At 37.5% G+C, this 20,743-nt stretch overlaps 3 long non-coding RNA genes across 3 annotated transcripts in view; 2 read left to right on the plus strand and 1 right to left on the minus strand.

Annotated features, from left to right (window-relative positions):
• The window catches only part of LOC141377110 (uncharacterized), a 149,795-nt gene extending 146,335 nt beyond the window's left edge, over positions 1 to 3,460 (minus strand). Inside the window, exon 1 of the long non-coding RNA XR_012389117.1 lies at positions 3,296 to 3,460. This is a non-coding gene — a long non-coding RNA (uncharacterized lncRNA). The remainder of the gene's footprint in view (positions 1 to 3,295) is intronic.
• The window catches only part of LOC141377107 (uncharacterized), a 477,282-nt gene that overhangs the window by 19,519 nt on the left and 437,020 nt on the right, over positions 1 to 20,743 (plus strand). The window lies entirely within an intron of this gene.
• On the plus strand, positions 10,261 to 15,868 carry LOC141377106 (uncharacterized). The gene is made up of 2 exons (XR_012389113.1): positions 10,261 to 11,406; positions 12,958 to 15,868. It is a non-coding gene; the product is annotated as an uncharacterized lncRNA (long non-coding RNA).

The following is a 20,743-nucleotide window of genomic DNA, read 5'->3' on the forward strand; positions in this document are numbered from 1 at the left end:
TTGGGTTTAGGGAAGGAGGAGGATGGGTCAGTTGATCGGTCAGTCAGTCAAACATTTGACAGCAGCCTCTGGTGTATTTACGCAAGAACAACAGGTGCTAATGGCACTCGTGAGAGAAATTTGAGATCTCAAAAAGCATACACAGCGGCCTCTGGCGGATTCACGAAAACAAACTGCAAAAAAAAAAAAACAAAGTTCCTGGCACATATTTGCAGCTCTCCAGAAATATATATAGGGCTACGTTTTAAGAATGAGCCTGGGTTGGATTTTATATGAGTTCAGTAAACAAGCTGAGTAACTTTCATAGCAACACAATGATATTTTCACTTTGAGTAACAATATCTGGCATAAAACTAGAACTGCAAACGAAAACTTTTGTAAATTAATAAACTTTGCTCAAAGAGCAGCACGGTGGCTCAGTGGTCACTGGTTTGAGTCCCGGCTAGGCCAGTTGGCCAGTTTGCATGCTCTTCCCCTGTTGGCGTGGGTTTCCTCTTGGTGCTCTAGTTTCCCCCACAGTCCAAACACATGCGCTATAGATGAATTAAATAAACTTAATTGGCTGTAGTGTATTAGTGTGTGTGTGTGTGTGTGTGTGTGCATGAGTGTATGGGTGTTTCCCAGTACTGGGTTGCAGCTAAAAGGGCATTCGCTGCGTAAAACATGACAGAATGGTTGCCGGCTCATTCCGGTGTGGCGACCCCTCAAAAATAAAGGGACTAAGCTGAAGGAAAATGAATGAATGAACTTTGCACAAATAAAACCCATGCCTTAACTCTTCCTAAATATGTGTGTATTTTAATAAAACATAAAATTTAAATGTATTTATTAAATGTAAATACGTTTAATTTCATCTAAATATTTTATTGAAATTAAAAAACACAAGACATCAGAGTACGTTTACCTTGAATGACCATAACCGAAAGCATTTCATCATCCTTTATTTTTCTTGTGCCTTTGAATATGCATGCTTCTGCTGCCTAGCAAATCTCTACTAACAAAAACATAACTTTCTGATAGCAAAAACATAACTTTACTTCAAACGACTGGGATGAAAAAAACTTTGCTCTCCAGCTTGCCGGTCAAAGTGATGGATGCACATTCAGGGCAGTCTAGAAGTTGTATAGGCACAATTATAAAATATTAGAAAAAAGATCAGATTTTTAGGCCAGTGACTTCAGACATTCAAAGACTAATTCTAAAATCTCAATAGACGCTTTGAATAAAAATACAAAGTGACAAAAAATCTATTTGATACAGTTTTACTGTATATAAATGGTCAGAATGACCTCTTTGGACATTTAGTAGTTAAAATAAAATTCTGGTAGTTAATAGACTTAATGATATCTATGAGCTACTATGCTTCAAAAACAGTGACAAAATTTGCCTTTAGATGATATAAACCTGATATAAACTTCAAAACTTTGCAGTGTGTCTAAATGGATATTTGGTTTTTTGACATCACCTCATACTTCAGTTTCTCATCAAATCTTTTGACTAATTAAATGTTCTATAGCAGTGGTTCCCAAACTTTTTGCTGTGTGCACCCCTTTCTAATATTTGACTCTTGTCAAGCACCCCTATCTCTGATTAATCACATTTTTAACTACAATAACTGAATACACGTTTTCTGTAAACGCGATTAAAATAAAAATAAAATACATGAATTTAATGGACAAGCTTTTATAAAATTGACAATTTTCACAGCGTCGCTGTGGTCACTGGTTAAAGTTTGCATGTTCTCCGCATGTTGGCATGGGTTTCCTCCAACGTTTGTCTCTACATAATAGTAGAGACAAAAGTTCATCTGACATGTTTTTCATCGCTAGAGCTTCTTGGTGAATGCTGCAGTGTTTCTCATCAAATCTTTTAACCAATTAAATGCTCCATAGTATTCGACATGTCCCGCCCCCTTCAAGATGCTTCTCATTTGCTTTACATTTGATGCGATTGAGCTCCACCACTCCCATTCAGTGTTCGCACTAGACATGGCATGCACAAATAAATCACGCTATTTGCACATACATAGACGAGTGAACATTGAGTTTACTCGTTTCATTCGCAGTCAAAATTGCTTCATTTACGCGTCAAATTTAATTCACAATAGACGTGGATTCGTGCCATGGGAAGAGCTTCTGTCTGCCCGGTAACTCTAGCTTCATTGCTCTATGGCTAACATGGATTTTATTGAGAGAGGAGTTATATTTATGTGCTTTCTGGAAGGCTGAAAAACATCGCCGATTCGTTCGGTGCCGTGCCTGAAAGCACTAGATTAATTTAGAGGTGCATCCAACTCTAACAATTTTACCTCGGGATACCAACAACAGGTACTACTTCATAATTATGCCCCTACAAGACACAGCTCCTGATTGGTTAGCACAGCGCAAATGTCTTCTGAAGTTCGGAAAGAAACTATTCGCATAATTCACGAGTTAAGCGAATCAAACATGCAAAACGCTCAACTCACGAAGCATCATTCGCACCGCAGGATGTCTATTTGCATCTTTGCATTGACTTAACATGTAAATCACTCGCAATTGATGCATCTGGTGTGAATGCACCATCACTGGCAGAGCAGTCATAGAAATAAACATCTATTGGCTGCGTTTTTATAAAGGGGCGGAGCTACATTATGTCCCCTGCTGCCTTCATGTTTAAGTTGAGATTATGTTAAATTTCGAATACAAAAAGTGCAAATCTCAAAGCACTTCACAGGACCCTTATCCCCTCAAAACAGAGTAAACATAGTAAGTGTATTTATGCACGCATACTATAATTTGTTGTTTTACTCCATAGAACTCTATTTAAAAGTCTGAATCCTTTTTTTTTTGCACAGGTCTATCTAAATGGTTGATGATGCCAACTGATAATCGACAGTAAAAATGTAAAGTTTGACCTCTTCTCAACAGGGAAAAACACCAACAATCAAGAATGCATGATTATTTGGTGTCAAGGCTTTGCAATAAAAAAAGGCATTTTAATGGAAGTTAATGGGGTAAAAACAGCCCTGAACATAATGAAGGTATAGTCAATCTGAACAGTACTAAAGGATTAAGGATACATTCATATGAATTTGGCCAGCAAATATCCACTCAAATTTCATTAAACAAGCACCAGTAGCTCAACCAGTGAGACAACCCAACATTACAAACCTAGTTGTTATTACTGTCAACTCCCAAAGGCTTTGACTCCTAAAGACAGAAGTGACTGGGCACTTTCATTGGTAATTCAAACATTATTTCAGGCCTGTGCACAACACAAGAGAAATTAAAGACAAACAGAAGTCAGAAAATACCTGCTGGCCCAAAACTGGCTTTCCATCTGCCTACTTCTTGGACTCAATGCTTGTACAGCCTGTGAGTTCCTGCTCCGAGATTCTCCCAGCTACGCTTCATTGGGTATAACCAAGCAAAAGTAATTCTGGCCTACTTTCCCTGCCTGGAGCTCAATGCTGTCAACACTGGAGCAAAAAAGGAGAGATTGGGGGGGGGGGGGGAGAAAGGAAAAAAAAATGACATGGAGGGAGAAAGAATTTCAATTTGCATGATTGCATGAGGATCTAAGGGCAGAAGTGAATTCCGAATAGCATGGAGTGACCACATAATTAGTTTTGTGGCTTGCAAAGTAAGGGCCTTCCATCAAAATATTTGGAATCATTTGCTTAATCTTCATTTAGGACGAGGCTAATACCTGGGCTCGCGCCACGAACATCTGGCCCTTTAAATGTGTCATGTGGAAGGTGCCAAAGCTACTTTGGAGATGTGGTGTTTTAATGGAAACCAGTGACAGCGTGGGGTCCTGCCAAACCTCTGGGACATCTAGAAGCTGCCGTTCTTCTCAAAATAAGCGCATTAGTTAATACTGCTTCCTGCGCAATCAGGTTTCCTGCGGTCTGTGCCAAAACCAGACCTGCGCCATGGAATACTTGCATGCCGTTTGCCTGTACTGACAGGATGAAAAATGATATCTGGACTGTGTCAATAAATTCACAGATCATATATGAACAGTTAGGAGGATTTGCCTCTTTCCTCAATGGTCTACGAGGTCTTATGGTTTGAATTATTTCTGTTAAGCTAAGCTATGTGCATGAACTTCTGCACTTGTTTTTTTTTTTTAGTTTGGCACTGGGTTAGACAGAGGACACAGCACTTGTTTACATGTATGAGTCCTTCGGCTCAATTCAGGGCAAAAAAAAAATGCAAAAAGTCCCCATGAAATTTCTAAACCAATCTCTTTCTTGTATTATAAAACAATACTTAGAACCAAGGGTGCCGAATAAGCAAAAGGTGGATGTTGCTGTTGAAATATTTCTTCTTTCCAATAGATTGAACTCGACTCAATATCTTTGCTTACTGTAGGCATAAGATGCTTAGTGGAAATGTAGCCACAAATTTGTAAATTATTTGACAGCAATTAATGTGAACAATTCTAATAGTACATTTGAAAGTATCAAAATCCCAACCCAGGCTCATTCTGATTATGTACCCCTATATACATTTCTGGAGAGCACCAAATGTGTCCCAGGAGCCGTTTTTTTTTTTTTTTTTTTTTTATGCAGTTTTTGTTTTTGCAAATCCCAAGGCCACTGTGTACGCTTTTTGGTATCTCAAATTTCTTTCGCGAGTGCCATTCGTGCCTGCTGTTCTTGCGTAAATCCACCAGAGGCCACAGTTGACTGACTGACCAACTGACCAATTCCCTTAACCACAACCTTCCTTAAACCCAACTGATTGTGTATTTTTAAAAGCACAGATTGACCTGATAATCTTCTTCCCTAAACCTAACTGACAGTGTTTTGAAATGCAAGCCAGAAAAAAAGATTTTACCACATTTACCACATTTTATCCCGATTTTACCACATTCTCATCCTGTTATTTATTTGCTTATTTTTTATTTTTAAGGCCTTTGTTTTTGGGCCTGGGTATTTTTCTGGATTGCTTTTCAGAACAGGGAAGGTTTAGGGAAGTGGGTGTGCGCTGGTCAATCAGTGCTTTTGAAAACACTATCGGTTGGGTTTAAGGAAAGGGGTGGGTCGGTTATTAATCGGTTGGTCTGTCAGTCAGTTGACAGTGGCCTCTGGTGGATTTACATGAGAAGAGATGATGATGTTCCTTTTCACGCTTGCCTGGCTTTTCCGCTTTTACCTGTTTGTTTGGTGTCTCACAGCGTACGTCATCAGACTTGAGATGCAGAGATTGGTTGATTGGTTTGAGTCTGGTGAAGAACGGTTCCAGAAAGCAAATAAGACAAAAATAAAAGCCTAAAAATAATATAAACATGTTAATAACAGGGTGAGAATGTGGTAAATCTGAAAACATGGTAAAAATGGGGTTGGGGGGGGGGTATTTTCCTGGATTACTTTTCAGAACAAGGAAGGTTTAGGAAAGTGGGTGTGCACTGTCAATCAGTGCTTTTGAAAACACTCAATCAGGTGGGTTTAAGGAAGGGGGTGGGTCGAGTTATTGGTCGGTTGGTCAGTCAATCAGTCGACAGTGGCCTCTGGTTGATTTACATGAGAAGTGCAGGTGTGAATGGCATTCGCGAGAGAAATTTGAGATCTCAAAAAGAATACACAGCAGCCTCTAGCAGATTTAGCAAAACAAAAACTGCAACACAGCTCCTAGGACGTATTTGGTGCTCTCCAGAAATGTATATTGGGGCAAGTTTTCAAAATGAGCTGGGTTGAATCCTGTTTTCATGCAATTTCTATTATTCATATTAATCCCAAGAAATTGTGGTTATTCTTACTGCCATTATTCACATGCTTTACTTCAAATCACAAATGATGGACTTGGAAAGAGTAGATGTGTTACTCACCATTGTTTTAATTAATTTAATAATGCAATACATTTTTGTAAGGTGATATTTCAACACAATCGCACGGCAATTTGTAACTTTTTCATTTAGTGGCTAGTTCGTACGAATTCGTACAATCTAATTCGTACATTTTAGTACGATTTGCTTATCCCCCAATGACGGCTGGGTTTAGGGGTGGGGTTAGGTGCCATGCCTCCTTTTTAAAATCGTACAATTTTCTACTACTGAACTTGTACGAATTCGTACGAATTAGCCACTAAACTGGCAAAACGTAAATTACTTACGTTTTCTCGTGAGATCAGGCTGGATATTCCATGCTTTTTGGTGCCATAGAAATATGATAGCAATGCTGGGTTGTCCGCACTGCTGTCACACTGTTGTAGACTGGTGACAGCTAGTGGTGTTTAACAGAGTTCAAAGATTTGGAATGGAGGGAAAGATTCAGAATGTCACGGATATCATCCATGGAGCTGTGTGAACTTGTTCGTCCCTGAATGAGTCCAGAGTTTTCAGTTTGTGCTTCTGTCCACTGGAGCTGAGGATGTACAAGCTGTCATTGAGTCATTGCAGGGCACAGTCTACAAAAGCATGGTCAAAATGATGTGTATTTATTCTGTAAATCCATGATCCCTGTAGCACTTCATTCGGTTAAAGTGAGGACCAAGTGAGACGGCGAACCACTTTGCATGAACATTCCACAGATGGCACACTGAACTACCCTCACAAGCACATTAATGCGAATAAAATGTTTACATGCCAGCAAACTTCAATTAAAATGGATGTATGCAACCTATGTTAATATGACTATAATTATGAGCTTAATCACATTATTTAGATTGAATTACTGCATTTACAAGAACGAAAGTTTAAATCACAATATTGCTAAAATCCTGGCATAATTGCTTTAAGATGGCCAATATAAACATACTCATTGCTTTTCTCCAGAACATTTGATTGGATTAGCAAAAAACCACATATCTGATAATGGCTTGTCAAATTTTTGAAGCACAAAAACCAGTAGATGACCTCAAAACTAATGAAATGGCATGGACTTAAAGCCATACGAGTTTAAGTGTGATTCCATGGGACCTAAAAGTACTTTTTTTGGAGGGGGAAGTGGATCCAACTGCAGAAAGAAAAAAAAATCCCATGATTCATGTTAGATTTAATATTAGCCTTGCCCTCACAGTAATAAAACTGATGAGAGAGTGAATCACCGGGTCCACTGAGATCATCCCGGACACGTCAGGTTGTGTTCATTAAGACATGAAATGAAGGGGTGTCCTTGGTGAACCCAACCCCTTTAGCCAGTTTCTTTACTCAGGGACAGATATATATATTGTGCTGGGCGAAAGAGGACAGCCAGACATCCCTCGGGTCAGGCCCAGCTGCCAAACATGAAAGGTGTGTCTCCATGCATGGGTCGTTTGTCTCAGGCATTTCTCTGGACGCCTCATTGGAGAGAGCAAGGACCTTCATCTCTCACCATCACAGGACCTTACCACAAGGCCCCATGACAGATGACCCATAATTCATTGCAACATCAAGTTAATGGCCTTGACTTGTCCGTGGCAATAGCCCTGTGTGGGTCTAAATGATAGCGGCTTGTGGGGGTGGGCGTCCTTCAGGTATAGTCACTGGTTAGAATGACAAGTGTTATCCTCACTGAAAAGTTATCCCAGGACACTTTGCACTAAGCTTAGCGACACAAATGTATCTACAATGCGTGTGCGTGAAATCCACAATTACATAGAATGTTCCATTTGTTGTTTTAGCATACTAAAGGGTCCTCAAAAGTGTTCAAGTGTCACCTAAGTAGAGATTCACAACAAGCTTCTACCTCATAGTCAAAGCAATACTACGTCAAAAAACTATATATTCAGGTTGCTATCACACTTACCTCATTTAGTTCGATTGAATTACACTAGAATTTGTTTTCTCGTTTAGTCAGGTTGGTTTGGGCATGTGTAAATGCAGCAATTGCGCTCCAATGCACACCAAAAGTTGACCAAAGAAGCTAAGGATAGAGCTTAAAGAGATGAACTTGGTACGCTTTCGAACAAACACTGGAGTGGCTTGTTTGTGGTGAGAACATGATATGAACTCCAGCAAACTCCAATTTCAGTACAATTCTCAACTTTGCTAAACATGCCCACATCTGCTGCCAAAGATCAATGTGGCAATGTCGATCACGTTGCGGGAAGAAGCCAGTCTCCATTAAAATGAATGGTAGCTTGTCGCTTTGTCACTGCATATTGCTCGTTGTAGGCCTTAAACCAGCTCCCTGCTGAAAAATCCAGCTTAAACCAGCCTAGGCAGGCTTTGGTCACCCCTGGTATAGAGCAACATTATATATATATATATATATATATATATATATATATATATATATATATATATATATATATATATATATATATATATATATTTATGTATGTATGTATGTATATATATATATATATATATATATATATATATATATATATATATATATATATATATATATATATATATTTTTATGTATGTATGTATGTATATATATATATATATATATATATATATATATATATATATGTATGTATGTATATATATATATATATATATATATATATATATATATATATATATATATATATATACACACATAAATATATATATACATACATACATATATATATATATATATACATATATATATATATATATATATACATATACATATATATATATATATATATATATATATATATATATTTATGTATGTGTGTGTATATATATATATATATATATATATATATATATATATATATATATACACACACACATACATAAATATATATATATATATATATATAAATATATATATATATATATATATATATATATATATATATATATATATATATATATATACATACATATATATATATATATATATATATATATATATATTTATGTATGTATGTATATATATATATATATATATACACATAAATATATATATATATATATATATATATATATATATATATATATATATATATATATATATATATATATGTATGTGTATATATATATATATATATATATATATATATATATATATATATATATATATATATTTATGTATGTGTGTGTGTATATATATATATATATATATATATATATATATATATATATATATATATATATATATATATATATATATACATACATACATATATATATATTGTATATTCTTGCTGTGAGGCAACAGTGTTAACCACTGGGCCACCGTATCACCCTATACCTGGATTATTCTTGAAAAGAGGGGAAGGAGTAGGGGTGGATGGAGGGATTCTTTAAGATGACGATAACTAAAGTAAGAAAATCTGGTGTGTTTGGTTTCATCCAATTGGTAATTCACGGGCGGCTCGGTGTTGCAGTGGGTAGCACTGCCACCTCACAGCAAGAAGGTCACTGGTTTCAGCCTGGGTCAGTTGGCATTCTGTGCGGAGTTTGCATGTTCCCTCCGAGTTTGCGTGGGTTTCCTCTCGGTGGTCCGGTTTCCCCCACTAGTCCAAAGACTTGCGCTAGTAAATTGGGTAAGCAAAATTGTCCGTAGTGTATGTTTGAATGGGTGTGTGTGGGTATTTCTTAGTGTTGGGTTGCGGCTGGAAGGGCAACCGCTGCATGAAACATGCTGGATAAGTTGGCGTTTCATTCCACTATGGCGACCCTAGATTTATAAAGGGACTAGGCCAAAAAGACAATGAATGAATGAATGAATGGTAAATAATGTGACCGCTAATGTGGGACCAGCCGTAGTCAATCATAAGCACATGATCCTCTTGGATCCAACCAGTCAAAAACCACTTTGGTAATTACGTTCAGTGACACATCTGGTTAACAAGTGGTGTGGATGATGTTACATGACTGAATTTTGATTCAAATCAACTGGTTCGGACCAGAGCAACCACTGTGGTGTGAAAAGAAACCAAACCTCAATAAAATGCTGCAATGTATTGTAAGAATTGAAATATTGCAAATATTCTGATATCTTTGACAATTCAAAACATGAGCTGAAAACAGAGACTGGTGACTTCACAACCCACCAGGGAGGAATGCGGGAAAAACCAGTTCCTGCTGCATTTGCATCTGAGTCTGCTTCATCCCCCTAACTCACACATATGGTCATTTCAATGTTTGAATGTTCTAGAATTAACCAAACTGACTTTAACTATCATGTTTGATATCATTTGAAATGTCTCAGTGCGATTGGTACAATGGTCTCATTCTCTCAGAAATAGACATAATCAGAACAATAAATATATAACTTCAGGCATCTTTTGAACCACTGTGAGGGGTGTGACACTAAGTGTGAATGCCTTTTGTTATACATTCACACCCCCTTTCTTGAGGGAATTCTCGGATTATTTAAGGTAAGGGCTAAGAAAAGCTCAAGGCGATTCTGCCTAACCAGATCAGCCCATAACATGGGGTCTGCCCCATGTTATGTATATTACGAAGTCAGGAATGCATCTTTTTCATCTTGGACTTATCTTTGATAATTTGATGTTTTGTATTGATCATTTATGAATTGACTGATTGAATTGGCATAATACATTTACCTGACTAATAAATTGTAATGTTTGACCATATTTTGCTCACTCTGTAATTATTAATTCAAGTAGATTACGCTGTATCCTTGTTTCCGCACGTCTTGCGTCAGGTCAGTAGACGGACTAAAATCCAATTGAGATGGAGCATTGGCACACTAATTGTGTTTTAGCGATCCGGCTGACTCTTGATATTGATTCATGTGTACTTAGGTGGAAAGGGCGATAACTTCCGTCTAGGTCAACAAGGTGTTGCACGACTAACCTAGATTGGGTACCCGACCTTTGTTTGAAGGTAATATTATTCTAAATTAAGTTCATATGGGAAACCATGGGCCTGGTGAAAACCAAAGTTACTATAGAGTCCAGTAGTCGGGTACATTTATATTAATGCCCTAACCTCTAATTAGAAATGATGATTGTCTTAACTCAAAGGTGTACATCTAAGCGGGACTAACTAAAGTATTTTAGAACGAGCGCGCTGGTAGCGGCCATCTAAAGTATTAGTCAATTTACCTCTGTTTAATATTCAAGACTGACCGGAGTGTGACCGTGAGGGACGCCTTCGGCCGAGGCGATTTCTCTGAGCGACATGAGCACCCGAATGAACGGATGTAATAGTTACAAGTGAAGACAAACGGTACAAACATTTATCTAAATTACATATTGATATAATCTTCTTAATGTTTTATAATTGGAGTCAGATAAAACGAGGATAAATATATTAATATTCTAAACCACCTCATACTAAAATTGGAGTCAGATATGAGTTAAGTTTAATATAAATCAACATTGTACACTGGAAAGACCGAACATGCAGTGAACCTTCATCCACCAGTGGACACCGGCATTGGGCCAACTGGGTGGACCTTACAAAATGGTGACCCATCTCCGTGATCTCCCAACTCAGGCGAGTTACGTCTTTCCAGCACAAAATGGATTTATATCAACCAAGAGGTTTGGATCTTCTATTCTATCTTCAGCTGCTGTGGTAAGTCAATTCTTCTTTGCCTATTAGAAATGTTGAGGGAAAGCTGGACGCACCCTTTATAAACACATTGATAGAATGAGTCGGAAATGCTCAAAAATGTTAGACCGGAATGCGTTATCCGGTGGGGTTGAGAATTAGACAAAACCACTTTGATTATCAGGGACATGATAGCAGCAGTATAGATAAATGCCATCCCTTGCTCTGAAATCTCTTTGTCTGCTAGGCAGCAAGAGTTGAAGCTTAAAATTGGAATAACATCATCCAAATTATATTCTGGGACTCAGTGGAGAGTCACAAATTAGATCCTAAAAGTTTGAATCAAAAATATCCATTGTTTTTAAATCTACTGTTTTATAAAAAAGAGAAAAATGGAAAAAAGGAAAACAGGAAAAAATGGTTTAAGATTTAAAAACAATTGTAAACTTTTAAATTGGATTAATAACAACAGTCTGTTTAAAGGCATTTGCATGTGAAAAATAAAGGTGAGCAGAACAGAATGATTTGATTGCAAAAAAGACAAATAAGCTCTAATGAAAACTCTGCTTTTTACAAATCAGAAATTTGCCATTTAAATTTAATGGGGATAAATTCAAATATGATGCTGATCAATTAAAATATCCACTATACTTTAATTTAATCTCGAAACAGACTAAATATAAAAGATTTTAGCTTTAAATAAGCCCTTAGACCTCCTGATTGCTCAAACCTTTTCATATTCAAATGGCCTGACAGAGAGCAAAGAAGTCTCACCTCAGTGATAATAAGATGCTCAGAATGTGTTTGCTGTAATTGCATAATGCACTGTGTTCTAAAACACTCTCCAGAGACCAGATATAATTATATTTAATACATACTATTTTAATATAATATAATTACATTAGGAATAAACAATAATGTACATTATATTATAATCGCCAATCATGGCACTAAAGACTAGAGATGAAACATTCACTTTGAGGAGGTTTGCTTTCTTTATGCTTAATGAAAACACTGACAGAACTACTATAGAATAACTGATTGTAAACCAATATAATCCTCGCTGAAAAAACACCACCTACAATTAAAATTTGATCAGAGAGTTAAACTCACCAGAAAAATAATGAAAGGGGGATGGATATGATAACATTCAGAGTTACCAAAGTTTTTATGGGTCAAAAGATCTAAGAATCTGTGAGTCACACCATAAAATGACAACCGTTAAGCAGAGAACACCAAAAGGGTGAAATTATTTCTGCCAACAGATCTGACTGTTAATGAGAGCAAAAAAATGAACTATGGGTATCGGCCCATTAGATTGTGAACTGAAATTAATGAAAAATCATTGATTGATTCAGAAAAATGTCCCCAGCGGAACTGGGAGATAATGCTCAGAATACAGCAGACTGTGTAAACAGGTGTTACACACTCACAGATCTGACCAGCAACATCATGTGGCTTCCAGAATTAATATTGCAAAATGATGCATTAACATTAATTCCACATGATTGAATTTGAAACTGATGAAAATTCTAAAATAACTATGGTTCTTCTCTGCTTTTGTTCTCACCTTAGGCGGACGAATAACAAAGAACACTCAAGATCCGGTCCACATCAAACAAATACAAATGAGGGCGACAAAAGGTTAAGCCATAACCTGAGAGGCCAAAAGCCTCCCATCTTGCATCTCAAAGCAAGAACCCCTGTGAGGCAAATCCCTCACCTCCTGCAGTGAGTCTTCTGAAAAAGTCTTTGATCAGTCATCAGAATAACAATTATCCACAGCTGATCTTATCAATGGATTCAGCATTCTAGGAGGCTATGTAATTTCACAAAACATCTTCAACAAAGATGTAAATGTACATGTTAAATGAAACAGAGACACAAAAAGATCTCATAGTTAAAATCTTCCCAAATTGCTTAATAGCAATGGGACTAAAACCATGGTTCCTGCAAAGACCAATAGCAACAGACTCTATTATTACGAATCCTAGTGGCATTTTTTAATTTGCTTTATACTATTCACATGTTAAACCACATGTCCTGGATGAAAATGGAATTAACTATGTTGAAATTCATGATATTTGTTTCTTTGATCTCCAAAAGTAGAAAACTCTGCTATCCCCTGTATAGCTGCAGTTTGAACTACAAACAGGAGTATAGAGTGTGATAATTAAATTAACCATGAAAATGCATTTTTTACAGGATCCAGCTTTGAACATTGCACCTTAAAATGCTCCGTAAAAGATATTATATGGAATCAATTTGAGCCGGAACACACCTCATGTTCACATTCTTATGCTGGCTCCCTGTTAAACAGGACTAAAATTTTGCAACACAATTATAAAAGTTGATTACCATTGTTCGGAGCATTACACTGACACATAGCCACAGGTAAACCCAGGCACATAGATAACACCTTAGTCTTCAAAGACCCAGGAGTCAAATCTCCTTAATTGAGATCGTTTGTCCATGTTTATACGAACAAAACACATTAGCCTCACACACATAGAACAGAATAATTAATCTGATGACAGACGAGACAACAAACACCCTCTGACACCCTCTGTCAGCTGAAAAGAAATTACACATTTGCATGGCTTTGACAACAAATTGATGGTATAAAACTTCAATAGAGGCGAACTTGCCATAGATACACTGACTGTTGTGGGGATGGTTGACAAACCAGAGGGCCCCTGGTTTTCCAATCTATCACCAATAACAGGTATAAGTGCTAAAGTGATTAAAATTAAACCGAAGTGAGGACACTTCTAATAATCACTAGGACATTTAAATTTGACAAATACCATCAATTGTGTTCAAGCCCCCCCACACGCACATAAACACACACACACACACACACAAACACACACACACACACAAAMMACACACACACACACACACACACACACACACACACACACACACACACACACACACACACACACACACACACACACACACACACACACACACACACACACACACACACACACACACAACATACACACACAAACACACACATTATTATAGATATACCTTCATAATTATGGTTAAATAATGTGATTACTATCATGTATGACAAATATCTTCAAGTTTTTTTTTTTTTCATTTTGAAAATGAATGTCATTTATTTGAATGTATTGTCATGATGATATGTTTTATGATGCATACTGCCTGTTATACTGTTTTAATAAGTTGCACTGACCTTTTGATAGCTTTACCTTGAGTAATTCAAACCAAGAATATTTAATATTCTCCCTATCATTATACCCTATCTCAGTGGTGACAAAGACTTATCTGTTTTTGATTGGACCATTTAAACAGATTGAAAGAGACCTGAGACCAGTTGTACGACTCGCACTTGCTGACTTTTATGTTTTGATCATATATTTTATGCTTAACCTCATGACTTTCTCCAATGCAGAATGACACAAGTTCATAACTGTTCAATCGCTGAGCCATCAAGTTGCTGTTTAGGTGTCCGAGAGAAGGCAGTGTATACACACTGTAGACCCCCACATGCCGATGTCTGCATATCTGGAGATGACCAGATTCATCAGAAGAAGCAGACTATGAGAAGCCCACACGACGTGGACACTTTTGTCAGGGGAAGGACACAGTGGAAGCTATGAAGGCCTGTATGGACTGAATGAGCAGTGCATTCGGGTCAGGCTCATCAAAAGAGGTGAAAACGAGCCTGGACCTGTTTAGCTACCTGCTGAACACGACTTACAACTGATAATGCTGCAGAGACTGTCTTGAATTGCCCCTGAACGACCTCAACAAGGATACATAGTGACCCCATGGACACATTTATATCTGACCCACGGGATCAAATGGGGGTTATCTGTAAGAATTGAAATATTGCAAATATTCTGATATCTTTGACAATTCAAAACATGAGCTGAAAACAGAGACTGGTGACTTCACAACCCACCAGGGAGGAATGCGGGAAAAACCAGTTCCTGCTGCATTTGCATCTGAGTCTGCTTCATCCCCCTAACTCACACATATGGTCATTTCAATGTTTGAATGTTCTAGAATTAACCAAACTGACTTTAACTATCATGTTTGATATCATTTGAAATGTCTCAGTGCGATTGGTACAATGGTCTCATTCTCTCAGAAATAGACATAATCAGAACAATAAATATATAACTTCAGGCATCTTTTGAACCACTGTGAGGGGTGTGACACTAAGTGTGAATGCCTTTTGTTATACATTCACACCCCCTTTCTTGAGGGAATTCTCGGATTATTTAAGGTAAGGGCTAAGAAAAGCTCAAGGCGATTCTGCCTAACCAGATCAGCCCATAACATGGGGTCTGCCCCATGTTATGTATATTACGAAGTCAGGAATGCATCTTTTTCATCTTGGACTTATCTTTGATAATTTGATGTTTTGTATTGATCATTTATGAATTGACTGATTGAATTGGCATAATACATTTACCTGACTAATAAATTGTAATGTTTGACCATATTTTGCTCACTCTGTAATTATTAATTCAAGTAGATTACGCTGTATCCTTGTTTCCGCACGTCTTGCGTCAGGTCAGTAGACGGACTAAAATCCAATTGAGATGGAGCATTGGCACACTAATTGTGTTTTAGCGATCCGGCTGACTCTTGATATTGATTCATGTGTACTTAGGTGGAAAGGGCGATAACTTCCGTCTAGGTCAACAAGGTGTTGCACGACTAACCTAGATTGGGTACCCGACCTTTGTTTGAAGGTAATATTATTCTAAATTAAGTTCATATGGGAAACCATGGGCCTGGTGAAAACCAAAGTTACTATAGAGTCCAGTAGTCGGGTACATTTATATTAATGCCCTAACCTCTAATTAGAAATGATGATTGTCTTAACTCAAAGGTGTACATCTAAGCGGGACTAACTAAAGTATTTTAGAACGAGCGCGCTGGTAGCGGCCATCTAAAGTATTAGTCAATTTACCTCTGTTTAATATTCAAGACTGACCGGAGTGTGACCGTGAGGGACGCCTTCGGCCGAGGCGATTTCTCTGAGCGACATGAGCACCCGAATGAACGGATGTAATAGTTACAAGTGAAGACAAACGGTACAAACATTTATCTAAATTACATATTGATATAATCTTCTTAATGTTTTATAATTGGAGTCAGATAAAACGAGGATAAATATATTAATATTCTAAACCACCTCATACTAAAATTGGAGTCAGATATGAGTTAAGTTTAATATAAATCAACATTGTACACTGGAAAGACCGAACATGCAGTGAACCTTCATCCACCAGTGGACACCGGCATTGGGCCAACTGGGTGGACCTTACAGTATCACTTAATGCCCTTTGTCTGAGCTAGAGTAACCCAACAACAGGTGTGAAAGCACCTTCAGAAAACATCTACTGTGCTCCAACTTAAATTTAACAGTTTAAAAAATAGCATGTTGTCTTGGAAGGCAGCTCAGATTTTGGAATGGAACCATATAATTTTCTCATTTCTTGGCGTAAACTACAGGACAAGTAAAATATATAAATTTTCGTCTAAATATTTATCTACAAATCAGTTTTATCATTGCGAAATTAAGTGCCACAGCCAAAGTATACAACATCGAGAAATGCTGCACAAATACCTACCCCATTACAGACCTCTTCAGAGTTTCAGAGGTGGGTTTGTGTTTTGCTCGTCTTGGCCCAGAATTTCTCACGGCTTAGGATGTGATCACATGTGCTAAGAACGTCAATGGCCTTGTATCACCTCATTGAGTCCATCTTTTGTTTAGATTCACTGTCCGCGAGCAAACATCAGAAACTGGTAATTGAGCATTGCGTCAGCTCAAGTGTACACTATGGGTTTTCATCTCTTCACCAATCAATGTTATGTTATTTGGCCTGAAAAGAATGTCTTGCAGGCCATAGTGGTCTGTGCTGAAAAAGTACATTAAAGACTTACAAGATGGAGTCATTTATGTGATCAATGTTTACCTAATTAGTATGTCACAGTAAGCACCTTGTTGTAGTTGAAATAATTCCACTACCAATGCAATACAGGCTCATTCTGAAAGCTTAGCCCTTTACACATTTGTGCATTTCGCCTTTAAAATTAAGCTACAGTACACGGTATGATGCCATTCCTTTTCACACTCACCAGCTGACCGCTTACCTCCATATGGACGGCTTTTCCACTGTTACCAATTTGTCCAGTAGCTCGTCATGTACGTCAGACTTAAGACGCAGAGAGGAGTTGACCATGATGACAAGGTTCGAATCTGGTGAAGAAGAGTTCCAGAAAGCAGGTAAGACAAAAACAGAAGCCAAAAAATAGACAAGTAAGCAACAGAGTGAGCATGTGGTAAAATCTGAAAACATTGTAAAAATCAGGCGAGGGCTTTTCTTTCTATGGATTGCTTTTTAAAACACTTTGTTTGGGTTTAGGGAAGTGAGTGGGCGGGTCAATCTGTGCTTTTGAAAACACTATTGGTTGGGTTAAGGCAAGGAGGAGGTTGGGTTAGTCGATCAATCAGGCAGTCAATCACTCCACAGTGGCCTCTGGAGGATTGACGTGAGAACAGCAGGCACTAACAGAACTCGAAAAAGCATACACAACATCCTCTGGTGCACTCGCGAAAACAAAAACTGCACAAAACATACCGCCTGGGATGTATTTGCCGGTCTCCACAAATATATATAGCGGTATGTTTTAAGAATGAGCCTGGGTTGTATGAATGTGTGGTCACGTAAGCAAACTTTTATGGTCAAAAAGATTCATTGTAAATATTTCACTGATTCTAGTGCTTTGACCAATTAATACCCATTGTGAAATCTGCAAAATCTCTCAATAGTTCTATTAAAATGACTGGATTGTCAGTAAAAATGGCAAGAGGGAATGTGTTTTTCAATGTAAACATGCTCTGGATGGACATGTGTGATCGTTACGCTTGCGTCTTTTAACTGTCGCACACGTGAGCACCAAAGATCTTCAACTCACACGCAGCGCAGCTCATTATTGTCAGGTCCAAAAGCAGTGGACCAATCAGAAGAGCTCGGTAGCGAGGCAACCGTTGTCAACTTCTGTTTTATAGTAGAAAGTTGGCACGACAACAGTTTTATTTACAGTTATATCATGGCGGAGGAGGCATTCATTGTGGCTTTGTCTAGAATATTTTATATGATGTATCCTCAAGTGCTCATCATAACATTGTTTCGCTATTTCTAATTTCAACTATTTAGTCTCCACTACACTTCCTAATCTGCAATTGCCTCTCTGAATATCACACTAACTGTACCAAAAAAAAATAAAAAATTTACTAATACTACTAATACTTCCCTTCTTAGACTTTACAGACCTGAAACTTGCCTACAGCACTTATTCATTGTTGCTCTTGGTTGTGTAAATTGCTTCCTTGTCCTCATTTGTAAGTAGCTTTGGATAAAAGCGTCTGCTAAATGACTAAATGTAAATGTAAAAATGTAATGGGTTCAATATTGTCATTATTACGTCACGCTCATCATATCGAATCATGTGGACCTTGCACTGCGCTTTTTTAAAACTAATTTCTGAGCGCTGAGTGTGTATGAGCTCTTACACCCGATTCACATGGAGCGTCAGCCTCAACAGGGTCAATGTGTGATGTCAAGTGTTGCTGAACTGAATTGTGAATCTGACATGGCGTCGCTCACTGCAGAAGTTGGAAATTTCTCAACTTTTCAAGCGCCAATGGAAGCTTGAGCCAATGAGAACGCTTTATGCAAATACCCCAGGTCAGACAGTAGCCAGTTGTGGTCTAATTTCATTGGCTGAGTCTGCTATGATGATCATGTTAGTACCAAACTTCAAACACACGGTCACAGATGTGACTTTGACTTATGTAGGCAAGCTAGTAAGCATGAACTAGAACATAGAACTCACACAAACCGTTTCCACTATACACGCATTTTAGATACCAACTGAAAAAAATATTGTGTGGATACTTGACTGTTTTGTGTGATTAGAAATGCTCCATTTATTTCTGCTGTTTATTTATTTATTTTATTTAGCTTAACGTTTCATTATTTGGTTTAACATTGAAAATAAATCTCACCACAATTTGTTGCAAACAATTTTCATGATTAAAACTAATAAACAAATAATATTGTCCTACTTACATTCAGGGTCACCTCCAAACAGCCAAACCTGATTGCAGGAAATGCGGCCATTTTAAGGTTTCCTTTTCCCCAATGATCAGGGTTCTACCATTTTACATGACATCTTGGGGGGGATAAGACAAGGAAACTATTGATTTTGATGGAACATATTAATCAGACACTTTTTTAGAAAATTCTGAGATGTATATGTTGCATGTTACTACCATATGTGTTGTCTCTTAAAATATTTTTGACTTGCTGAGGAAGTTGTATAATTTTTCAAATGCCAACCACTATTAACCCCCACAAGAAGAAGAAGAAGCCATTTTAGGAAGTTTTTCCTTGTGTGGATAGTTGGCTGTTTCTCACTATTTGTTTTTCAGCGTTCTTGCGTCCTCATGTACTGTCATCATCAGTTGCCTAAGTTCAGTTCCAATACTCAAGAACAGAGGACGCGTGAAACTTCCTGAATATGACCTTGATATCGAGGACGCACCAATGCAGACTTGAGCACCGAACTCGCTCTAAAAGTCCCAGAAGTCATTGCAACGAGAGGTGGGAAGCTCAGCATTTTATTTATTATTAAAGTTCAAAGATAGAACTTATTTATCTCAGAAGTTTCCCTAAATGAAACTGTGAATATAAACATCACCATGACAATCTTAATAAAGGCATAAACACATTAAGGGTGTTTATATGCAGAAATTCCAAAAATCTGTTTTATTTTTATTGTGCAACGTATATTTGTAAATTCTTTATGCATAGTATATATTTTGAAAAGGGGAAAAACAATAAGTCGTTGTATGAATGCTGTAATGTTAAAATAATTTTCCATTAAAAATGTGTGAAGGTCATGTGACCATCAGGAAGAATGCAGCATCTCGTTTCTCATAGGACGAGTTCAATGTTCTCGCGGTCTCCTGAGTTCGTTCTTCCTAGGACACCTGGCAAGACCGGTCTTCACAAGAACGCAAGTCCATTCTCTGCGTTTATGGAAATGAGATACAGCCAACGTGTTTGGGCCTAACTGATGGCATAGCCAGAACACACAATGATTCTGTAAGTTTTGTATATAATTTTGTAGAAAAAAAAAAGTTTTGTTTTTGCTGGGAATCCACAATTGTTTGCACCTAAATAAACACCTTGGACTGAATTTATTCCTCGTCACTGGTTTTGTACAACTGCACCCTGGTACATCCTTACACACGCTAATCGTCAAGCATTGATGCTGACGCCCCAATTTGAGTGTA

This window comes from Danio rerio, chromosome 13 (assembly GCF_049306965.1).
Source record: "Danio rerio strain Tuebingen ecotype United States chromosome 13, GRCz12tu, whole genome shotgun sequence".
Lineage (NCBI taxonomy): Eukaryota > Metazoa > Chordata > Actinopteri > Cypriniformes > Danionidae > Danio > Danio rerio.